This window comes from Sorex araneus, chromosome 1 (genome assembly GCF_027595985.1).
Source record: "Sorex araneus isolate mSorAra2 chromosome 1, mSorAra2.pri, whole genome shotgun sequence".
NCBI lineage: Eukaryota > Metazoa > Chordata > Mammalia > Eulipotyphla > Soricidae > Sorex > Sorex araneus.
Window position 1 is genome coordinate 272,128,364 of NC_073302.1, and position 12,173 is coordinate 272,140,536.

The window sequence follows — 12,173 nt, forward strand, 5'->3', positions numbered from 1 at the left end:
CACTTCCCTTCTGTCCCTTTGCAAGCCACCCATCATCTCAATGACATTTGTGTCTGCGGGGAAAGTCAATGACTTGCACTTTAGAGCCGGGATCTGCCCAGAAAGGAATGCAGCAAGGCCAAGAGAGCCCGGAGGGTGGACCTGCCTACACACCCGAGGAGTCCTTGCCCCATCCACTGTGCAAGACATTTCCAAACACCTAGCATAAGGTCATACGTGCATAAAAACACGGGTTTCGGCTTTGAAAGCATTTATAAGGCTGAAATTCAATGCCACCTTGCGCTATACTTATAAACTAAAACTGTCAGTGGTGGTTTTTATTTGCAGATTTCAGAAAATCTCCAGGTGTAGAGGATTTAGAATCTGTAGGTGTGTTTGTTGATGATGGAGGTTTCTGATCTGTTGAACCATCAGTAGATCTTATTCAATGGCTGCTAGTCCTCCACAGGAAAGGAATGTATTAGGTTTCAATATAAAGGTTTAAAGATTGAAATCCTGCCCCCACACCTACCAGATGTGACCTTTGGTGTAACTGGGTATGTTCTGACTTAGTTTTCTCTACTTGTCAAATGGTAATAAAAAGAAAGCACTAAAGGCTGTGTGACTCTGGAAACAATGCTCTTATTGTTTCCTTTTGCTACAAAAACATGTTTGAGAAAAACATCATGGATAAAAGTCCTGAAGTATAATAAGGAGTTATAGTATATGATAATATATAATAATGTTATATAACATATAATATTATATTGTATTATGTATAATAAAATTTATATTATTTATAATATATAGGGCGTTTGCCTTGCACACAGCCAACCCGGGTTCAATTCCTCCACCCCTCTCAGAGAGCCTGGCAAGCTACCCGTGACAAATTCGATATGCCAAAAACAGTGACAATAAGTCTCACAATGGAGACATTACTGGTGCCCAATCAAGCAAAATCGATGAGCAACGTGATGACAGTGACAGTGACAGTGAATATATATACACATGTGTAAACCCCTACTCTCGGGCTGTGTAAACCCCTCTTGTGTGCAGGGATTAGACATGAAAGGATGTTCTGGGCTCTCTGGGCGGCTCTCTCACTACCTGCATTTGGTGCTCTCAAGCTGCTTCTTCACCCAGGATGGCGGTTGCCTTGGATGGATGAAGGAAGAACAAGGGCCAGGCTGGTTGCTGATGAGTTGCCATTTATTTAATCTCTCGTCTCTCCCAGCTCTCTCCAACCCCACCCCCTCTGCTGTTTATCTCCTCTTCTCTCCTTTCTCTCTCCCTTTGTATTCCTGCAGTCACTCCTTTTTTTATCATCTCACCATGCCTCCCCACAGGAAGCGTGATCAAATATGTTTTTCCAGTCTTCCTGACCACCTGCAGCCCACAAGGGCAAAATAGCCCTTAACGTGTGTTTCTCTTCTCCTTAGACCAGCAAGTTAGTTAGCATCTAAAATTCTACTTCCTTATATTTACCATTCTGTATGGACACGGTAATAGACACCTTTAGGCTTGTAGAGTGACTCTCCTGGGGATATCTCACCATAGACTCAGACAACAGTGCTCAGACTGGATCAATCATTCCTAACCCCTGCAGTGTTTAAATCTAGTTATTACTTTTTAGATCATGACAGAATTTCTCCATGCAAGCTCTTAATGTATAGTTAAGCATTAGGGTGCTTTGGCCAGGTCCATTTCAGTGACAGGGTAGCTCATAGCTCACAGCTTGCCCTGGGTCCATCCAGTCCCTCATTGGGACCCAACTTTTGGGGATCTAGGAAGTAAGGGAGACTGAGGCTTAAGTCGAGAGAGCAGATGTCCAGGAAGTAATATTATCTTGAGTCAATCAACTCCCAAGCCACAGGCTTGTCTTTTTAACTGTCTTCCTGTATACTCATATAAAACGCAATTGCTCTGAAATAGCTAGCCATGCAAAGGACATTAAGGAGAAGAGAAAGACAATATTTACAAGTCAGAGTCTGATCAGGAGACAAAGGTAATTGACAGGTTGAGGGACAATCAACAAACACAAGCTCCCAGAGGCCAAGGAAGGACAAAGCAACATTATACTACATACACACATATGGGCAATTAAATAATCACTATATAAAAATTATACATGGGGGAGAGAAATACAGCAGGTAGGATGTTTGCCATGCATAGGTTCAATCCTGGCTTCCCATATGGTCTCCTGAGAATTGTGAGAAGAGATTCCTGAGTGCAGAGCGAGGACTAAACCCTGAGTACTGATGTGTGTGCCCACAAAACAAAAAACCCAACTAAATGTATTCTAGAATTAAAATTTCATCATCAATAGCAGATATGTTTCTAAATTCCTAATCTCATTTAAGAAAGGGCAAACTTATTTATTCAAAACTTTGATTCCTAAGTATGCATGTTGAAATTTCTAAGGTAAACATTACAATACAGCAATAGAATGTTATCACAGACTAAATGAGAGGGATAAGGAAAAAAATCCAAAGAAGACACAATTTTAAAATTTAAAATCCAGAGAGCACAATTTTAATGATACCAAAAAATACAAATAGATTTATAACTATAAAAAAATCAGTAAACAGTCCTCCTAACCCCTGTTTTCCCTGGCCATCTTCTACTATCTATTTTTTTTAATATATACCACAAATGAGTGCAGTCATTCTATATCTATTCCTCTCCTTCAGACTCATTTCACTCAGCATGATACTCTCCCATGTCCATCCATTCATAGGCAAATTTCATGACTTCATTTTTTCTAACAGCTGCATAGTATTCCATTGTGAAGATGTACCATAATTTCTTTATCCATTTGTCTGTACTTGGGCATTCAGGTGGTTTCCAGATTTGGGCTATGGTGAATAGTGCTACAATGAACAAAGGAGTGCAGATACTGTTTCTGCTGGACTGGTCAATGGTTGGAACTAATCACAAGTGTGTGGGGGGCTGAGGGTAGGTAAGATAGAGAAGAGAAGGGTATGACAATAATACCTGGGAATGATCATGCTGGACAAGGACTGAATGTTAAAAGTAGGTAAAGGGATATTCTTGATAACCTTTCAGCATTGATATTGCAAACCACAATGCCCAAAAGGAGAGAGAGAGGAGGAAGGCAAGGGGTGTGGGGTGGGGTTGATGGGCAGGAACCTGGGGGCACCGGTACTGGGAAATGTACACAGGTGGAGTACTATGACTGAAATTCAATCGCGAACATCTTTGTAAGGGTCTATCTCAGAGTGATTCAATTAAAAAGTTAAATAGATCACTGTATCACTGTCATCCTGTTGCTCATCAATTTGCTTGAGCGGGTACCAGTAACATCTCCATTGTGAGACTTGTTGTTACTGTTTTTTGGCATCTCGAATATGCCACAGGGAGCTTGCCAGGCTCTGTGGTGTGGACGGGATACTCTCGGTAGCTTGCCGGGCTCTCCGAGAGGGACAGAGGAACCAAACCCGGGTCAACCGCCTGCAAGGCAAACACCCTACCCACTGTGCTATCGTTCCAGTCCAAAAATAGATGAATAAATAATTTTTAAAAGAAAATAATTTGTACTCTATTTTTAAGTGTTTTGGGGAACCATTGAGTTGTTTAACCTAGTTTGTTACATTGTTTTATAAAGGTTAAGTTGACTGCTGATTGCAATATGGAATAGGCAAGTGCGGAAACACAGATAAATCAGAAAACTCGGAATAATCCAAATATTAAAGAATTGGTGAGAATAATGGGGATGAAGATGTAAAAACGTCAAGAACAAACATTGGTTTCTTTGGTTTTGGTTTGAGTATCTGGAGGGTAGGAGAGTCATTTATTGAAGTGGGTAAGAGTGGATGATGCGGGGCTTAAACCGCAGGTCTTGACATTGTTAATCTTATTTTCTCAGTTAAAATATGTCAGTAATACCTATTTTACTAGATAGTTACTGTAGTATAAATTAAATAAAGGAATTTCTGTAAAAAAATAGTAAATGGAATTGGAGACATAGTACAGAGGTTAAGGTGCTTGCCTTGCCTGCGTCTGACCCCAATTCAACCCCTGGTACCACATATGGTCCCCCAAGCATTGCCAGGAGTGATTCCTGAGCACAGAGCCAGGAGTCAGAACTAAGTAAGGCTGGGTATGACACCCAGATACAACAAGGACATCCTTTAAAAACATCAATGCATATATAATTCTTATGCCATGAATTCATCCATTTTAAGTTTACAGTTCAATGACTCTGGCGAACATATGGAACAGTGTAACCACCAGAACAGTTTCAAAATTCTTTAATCACTTAATAAAATTTCCTCATGTTTTCTTGCAATTGATACCCACTCCCATCTTCAGTCCTCAGTAATCACTGATGTGCTTTTTTTTTTTATCTCTAGAGTGTGTCTTTTTTTGATATTTTATGTAAATAACATCAAGCAACCTCTAATCCTATATATATATTTTTTAGTGAACCACTGTGAGATGACTTTGAGTTAACTTCATGATTTTAAGATTTTTTTTCACAGACATTTCAGTAGTTTATTTCCCCGTTTGCAGAATATCAGTTTCTTAAATGAACAGGCCACTTTTAAAGACAAAACAAACCCAATCATTAATAACTTTGTGATCCATGGTGACTAAATAAAATTTGGAAACAACTTATTGAATAAATAAAATTTCAAAACAAAACATCTTTTTATTAGCAAGTTGGATTGTTTCCAATATGGAGCTACTAAGAATACAAATCCTGCTGTAGACTTATCATTCCATTTTTTGGGGGCAGATACTTAATGCTTGTACAGTTGGTTATTATATGTTTCCTACCAAAAATTATTTTTCCAAAGGAATATTTTCATGCTACATTTCTACCAGCAAAATATGAGATTTCTAGTTTCATCCTCACCAGTTCTTGGAACTGTCAGTTTAATTAAGTCAGTCATTTGAGTCTGTAACAGGTTTTTTTTTTTGCATTGTCCTAATTATTAATTCTTAAATTATCATTATTATATCCTAATTATTAATTCTTGAATAGTTTTGCTCTCTAATTTTCTTAGTTAACAGCTACTTATGAATCCTGGACCTAAGTTCTTTATCAGATATGTTTTGCAAAATATCTTTTCTCTGTCTGTTGGGGGTCGAAACCTTGGGAAAGAGAACTTGGCCGTTCCCTAAACAAAGATTAGCCACCAGGATATTATGAAAATATATGCGTCACAAGATAATAGCTGAACTGTTACAGAGACAGACATCCTGTACTGGGGACAAAAAAGCACAGACAAATCATGCTCCGGCCCGTCACGTCCCCTTACGCAAATACCCCTTGTGACCCTCCCCCACCCCTGTTCCGGCCTGCCCTACAGCCTATATATTTTGTGCTTCTGCCTTCAATAAACGAGACCTTGACAACAGTTCCTTGCTTGGTCTCCCTCTTCTTTCTCGCCCTTGCTATTTCAGGTAGCGCCTCTTCAGACCCTGAATTACTTAGTCCCGCAGGACGGGACATCTGTCTACTATCTATCTTTTCATATTCTTAATATCTTTTGAAAAACAAAAGTTTAACATTTGATTAACTGAATTTTACCCATTTTTTTAGTTTCAATTTTTTTCTGCTTTTGGTATAATCCAAAGAAGACACATAGTTGGCTGGCAGGCGTATGAAAAAGTGATAATCAACACTAATTATGATGCTGCAAATCAAAATAATAATGAAATACCAACTCAAACCAGAGAGAAAGACCTATGTAAAAAATAAACTTGAAAAAAACAACTGATAGTGACAAAGTGGAGAACAAGAATTCTAATTCACTGTGAGTGAGAATATGAACAAAGGTCTCTCTTCTATGAAAAATGATGTAGAATTGCCTTCAAAATTTTAAAATAGAATTGCCATCTAAGTCAGCAGTTTTACAGCACTTTTACATTTAAATGTCAATTCCAAGGCTAAAAAAAAGTCCACTAACTTAAAAAGTTAACACACATCTATGTTCGTTGAAAACTATTTACAATAGCCAACATCTGGAAACAGCCCAAGTGTTCCATGACTGATGCGTGAATAAAGAAATTGTGACATATATCACTGTATCACTGTCATCCCATTGTTCTTTGATTTGCTTGAGCTGGCACCAGTAACATCTCCATTCGTCCCTGTCGTGTGCTAGTGTAGCCTAATGACGTATTGGGGCTCTTTCAGGGTCTGGGGAATGAGGACCATCATTGTTACTGTTTTTGGCATATCGAGTACGCCACAGGTAGCTTGCCAGGCTCTGCCATTGTGACATATATAGAAAAAGGAATACTGCTAGTCTGCAGTAAGAAAAATTGAAATCTCTCCTTTTACCTCAACAGAGATGGAATTAGAGGGGATTATGATGAACACAGTAAGTCAGAAGGAGTTGTCCGTGTCAGTAAGTCAGATATGAGCTGATCCCATTTATGTGTAGTAGAGAGTGAAACAAACCCGCAGGCCCAGATGAACTCAGGTTAAGTGAGGTGGTGGTGAGTGAGGTGGAATGTAAATGACAGGAGTCCTATAGATAAGGACTCAAGTATGTTGGTGGTAGTTGTAGTGTGGTAACACTGTGTCTCTAAAAATTAAAAGCATTTATACACCTGAAAATTAATTACATGGGGCCGAAGAAATAGTTCAGGTGTTAAAGCACTTGCCTTGTACACAGCTGACCAGGGTTCTATCCCCAGCACTACATATGGTCCCTTTAATCCTGTGAGGATTGATCTCTGAGCACAGAGCTACCAGGAAGCCCTGAACACAGAGCCAGGAGTAAGCAGTGAGCATCACTGGGTGTGGTCCCCAAACAAAGCAAAGCAAAAACCAATTAAAATCTCTTTACTTTTTAAACTTTTTTAAAAAAGTTTAAACTTCTGTTTTGTTTTGTTTTGTTTTGTTTGGGGCCATACCTGCTGGTGCTCAGGGACCACTCCTACTTTTAAGCTGGGAGGTTGTTTCTGGAGATGCTGAGAGACTTCCAGGGTTCAAAACCAGACCTCCTGCATACAAAGAATGTGCCTAGCCCACTGAGCTCTCTCTGACCCTATGCTCTTAAGATGTTTTACGCCCCAGTGTATTTTTTTTTTTATTTTTTTTTATTTTTTGCTTTTTGGGTCACACCCAGCGATGCTCAGGGGTTACTCCTGGCTTTGCACTCAGGAATTACTCCTGGCAGTGCTGGGGGACCATATGGGATGCCGGGGATCGAACCCAGGTCGGCCGCGTGCAAGGCAAACGCCCTACCCGCTGTGCTATCGCTCCGGCAACCCCCAGTGTATTTTTTTAACATTCCAAACGATTCAGACCAACAGTAGCGGTTGGAGAAGCCAATCTCTTCTAGAGCAAAGACATGCAAGGCAACACTGATCTTGGCTACTATGACCTTGAGTTAGCTACAGATTCGAGAGGAGACCTATTCCTTGGCACCTACTCTTGGTGGCACATGCAGAATAGAGAAGCAGAGACTGGCTCCTACTTGCCTTTGCAGATGATTCTATCAAGGGAACCTGGGGTGAAATGGGATTTTCAAAACAAAATCTATATTTATTATTGTTTTTATTATTAGAATCATGGTATTTCATAGTTGAAAGAGATGGCGGGAATATTCTGGTATAAACTCTCCATCTAAATTTCGGCCTCTAGGGGCTGGAGCGATAGCACAGCGGGTAGGGCGTTTGCCTTGCACGCAGCCGACCTGGGTTCAAATCCCAGCATCCCATATGGTCCCCTGAGCACCGCCAGGGGTGATTCCTGAGTGCATGAGCCAGGAGAGACCCCTGTGCATTGCCGGGTGTGACCCAAAAAGCAAAAATAATAATAATAATAATTAAATAAAATAAATTTCGGCCTCTAGAAATTTCGGAAACATCATATGTCTCACAGACATTTAAAAGCACCAAAGTATTATCTTAAGTCCCCAAAATGTTTTCACTTGGATAAACTGTAATTTAAAATATATATACAGGGGCTGGAGTGATAGCACAGCAGGTAGGGCGTTTGCCTTGCATGCGGCTGACCCAGGTTCAAATCTCAGCATCCCATATGGTCCCCTGAGCACCACCAGGAGTAATTCCTGAGTGCATGAGCCAGGGTGTGACCCCAAAATAATATATATATGTATATATATATATATATATATATATACAAACTCCATTCTCCATTCTTTTGATTAAAATATTATACTCTGTCCTTTAAAATACAGAAAATTTGATTTCTTACCTTTATTTTTTATTGAGATTCTGTGGTTTAGGATACTAATTTTTGTTTCTGGTTTTTTTTTTCCTTTTTGGGTCACACCCAGTGATGCTCAGGACTTACTCCTGACTCTGCATTCAGGAATTATTCCTGGTGGGCTTGGGGGACCATAAAGGATGCCAGGGATCAAACCTGGGCTGGTTACATGCCTACTCTTTGTACTATCTCTCCAGTCCCTACAATCACTGTCACTGTCATCCCATTGCTCATCGATTTGCTTGAGCAGGCACCAGTAACGTCTCCATTGTGAGACTTGTTGTTACTGTTTTTGGCATATCGAATACGCCATGGGTAGCTTGCCAGGCTCTGCCATGTGGGCAAGATACTTTCGGTAGCTTGCCGGGCTCTCTGAGAGGGACGGAGGAATCGAATCTAGGTCGGGTGCGTGCAAGGCAAATGCCCTGCCTACTGTGCTATTGCTCCAGCCCGGCCCCTACAATACTGTTAATAATGTCTTCCATGCACAACATGGATTAGAATTGTTAAGTCTGAGCCCTCAGCTTCTTCTTCCCAGAGGCCATATCACAAGGCTGAGGTGCAAGTCCCCCACCCTAAGAGTGTCCGAGATGGGAGCTTAGCCAGGTTCAGTCTGATGTCTAGGCACCGCATAAAGGCTTGCATTCCCTGTTCCGCCTACATGGGGATGACCACAAAGGGGGCAGCTCAGCCCACTCTCAGTGTCACATGCTTTGTATGTTGGCAAATGAGTCATCCACATGGCTCCGGCCAGACTACCAGTGAGAAAACTCATCCTGGCATGGGGCCAGATTCTCCGATTCCTTCCAGTTCCCTGTCTGTGTTTCTGAAACATGGCTCTCCTCCAGGGCCTGAGTCAAGCTGCCTCTGTCACCAGCCACACACATCATGGCTGGATCTCGGAGGCAGGGCAACTGGCAACTGTCTGTGTGTGAGGGAATCCCCATCATGGCACACACGCAGGGATTCACTGAAGAATCCATGAAATGCCACATCCACGTGTACGCCTGCCTAAAGCCCACCGCGATAGAAGGACACAGGGCAAGATCAGTATGAGAAAAATGACACAGAAAAGATCAGGAGAGAAAGGTCATAGGTAGAGCCTGGCCTTCTGCTTCCAGTAAGGAGATGCACGGCTCCTTTCTCCAGCATAAAAATTCAGCCAAGCATGTGCGACATTTTGGGCCTGCAAAGACACTTACTTCTCAGGCTTTTGCCAGTCTCTGGTCATGAAGGGCCCCCTTCCTATCCAATCAAAACTGCAATTACTCAGCATAGACCAGTAACATAGACGAAATCGTTCGCCTTAGCCTTAGCACATGAACCTGCTTTAGCAGGGAGGGAGCGGACACAGTGCCAAATTTCCGGGCACTGGCCAGCCACCAGCCTTATGCTCGGGCTCTATTCAAGGCAGCAGCCTCCTGCCAGCCGTGCTGCCCGTTCCCACATCACACATCTCCCCATGTCTTCCTTTCCTGTCTGTGTGGCCTTGTGGGGGAGAAAAATGTTTCTCTAAGAGAAAAAAAATGCTTTATAAGAAAAACTGGGCTTCGCCTCCAATTTAAGAATGATCAGAGCTCTGATGAGCATTTACTTGAACTCTGCCGCGATTTGAACTCAGTTTTATCAGAAGCATTAACTAAAACTGATCACCCGAAGAAGACTGAAAGCCATCACAGGCCAAAGAGGTACAGTGGTTTTCACTCAGACATTTAAAATGAGAAGGTGTGCATTTATTTTTTTTTATTTTTCTATGTGATTTTTATGTTGCTTTTGTATATAAAGGAATAGATTTATTTAGAGAACTTAAATGTTTCACAGGTTTCTTAGAAGTTTTCCTCTTTATCAATACTATTCTTTTTTTTTAAATTTTTATTAGTGAATCACTGTGAGGTACAGTTACAAACTTATGAACTTCCGCATTTGCATTTTGTTTACTTCCCTCCAGCAGTGCCCATTCTCCTCCACCAATGTTCCCAGTACCCCTCCCACCCTCCCACCCCGTCTTCCCCATCCTACCCCACCTCTGTGGCAGGGCATTCCCTTTTGTTCTCTCTCTCCTTTTGGATGTTGTGGTTTGAAATAGAGGCAATGAGTGGCCATTGTTTGGTCTATAGTCTATTTTCAGCGCGCATCTCCTATCCCGTTCTGGTCCTCAAGCCACACTTAACTTGGTTTTCCAGGCTGGACTGATAGCACAGCGGGTAGGGCGTTTGCCTCACACGTGGCTGACCCGGGTTTGATTCCCAGCATCCCATATGCTCCCCAGAGCATTGCCAGGAATGATTCCTGAGTGCATGACCAGGAGTAACGCCTGTGCATCGCCGGGTGTGACCCAAATAGAAAAAAAAAAAAAAGGTGTGCATTTAAAGGGGAGTGTGAGAGAAAGCCAACAAGGTTCTGCCGGTCTGCCTTACTCTCTCTGGTGGTGCGCAAGGGGAATCACTTAAAAAAGGCCAGGGAAAGAATTGAATATTTTTGCAGGGCAGTACCAAAAGTGCAGGTGATCGTTCAGTGAACAAAATGGGCAAAAAGCCCTGAGTCGTGAGCTTATACGAGAGTGTGAGCAGAAAAACAAGCAGAATAAGTAGGACAAGGGGACGCTGTGCCTCTAGTAGAGATGACAGTTTCTCCAGGCTGAGGTGGATTCCGGAGCCAGGAGCTGCCAATGCATGCGAGTCTTCCTTATGTGGAATTCACAGCTTCTAGCTCCTTCTGGGACATATCATATCCTGTGATGCAAAAAATAATTTGTGTGGCCCTGTAGAGACAGCTGCCTTGTTGACTCCTGAGAGACTTTTCTGCGCAAAACAAAATTTTGGGGGACTGAACTCAGGGTGTAAAGTCACAGTTACATTGATTTTTTCCAGCAGAGGGACGTGTGCGTGTGTGTTGGTGCGCATGTGCATGCACACACGCACGCGGGTGCATGCAGTTACCGAGTGCTCGGGCACAACCTTATGTGTTTTTCCCACCAGCATAAAATCCATCTGCCATTAGCGACATCGCTCCAGCCTTCCTATCTTAACTTTCTCATATTCCTTCAAAAAGTAGGATTGAAGGCAGTGGATGGAGAGACAGCACAGCAGGTAGGGTGCTTTCCTTACACACGACCAACCCGGCTTCCGTCCCTAGCAACCCATATGGTCCCTCAAGTACCCCATCTGGTGCCCCAAGCCCCGCCAAGAGTGACCCATAAATGCAGAGCTAGGAGTAAGCCCTGAGCACTGCCTGCTGTGATCAAAAAGCCAAAAATAGATCAATAGTACTGGGGACCTGCCATGTGGCTCAGCAGTGCTGTGTGTGTGTTGCGTGTGTGAGGTCCTGGGTTTGATCCTTGACACTGCCCCGACAAACTGCGTTGACAGAGTTCACAGAAAGAGGTCATTCAACAAATGCAAAACAGATGGGTGTTTCAGAAGCAACTTCCTGGGTTCCTGCTAAGCCCTAAATAGCCAACAGCTGACAGTATTTAACGTGAAGGAAAGAACTGATGAGAGACAGTAACTTTTATCAGCCCTGGCTTGAGGCAAGAAGGGAGCTCAAGGGCTTATATTTTGCATATAGTAGTTCTGGTTGTTTTTTTTTTTTCTTTTTGGGTCACACCCGGCTATGCTCAGGGGTTACTCCTGGCTTTTGCACTCAAGAATTACTCCTGGCGGTGCTCGGGGGACCATATGGGATGCTGGGAATCGAAGCAGGGTCGGCTGCTTGCAAGGCAAATGCCCTACCCGCTGTGCTATCACTCCAGCCCCTATAGTAGTTCTGTTTTGAACCACCACGGGGTGTAGTCACAAAAAGAGAAATCGGTGTTCAGATATTATCATCTCACAAGCTGAGCTTTCCAGAGGGGAGGCTAGGAAAGAAATGATGGGGCAGGGGCTGGAAGGGGAGTTCACTGGGATGGAAGGTGTGGTGTTGGGACATTGTAGCAGGAAACCTTACCATTAACAATACTGTAAATATCACTGCATCACTGTCA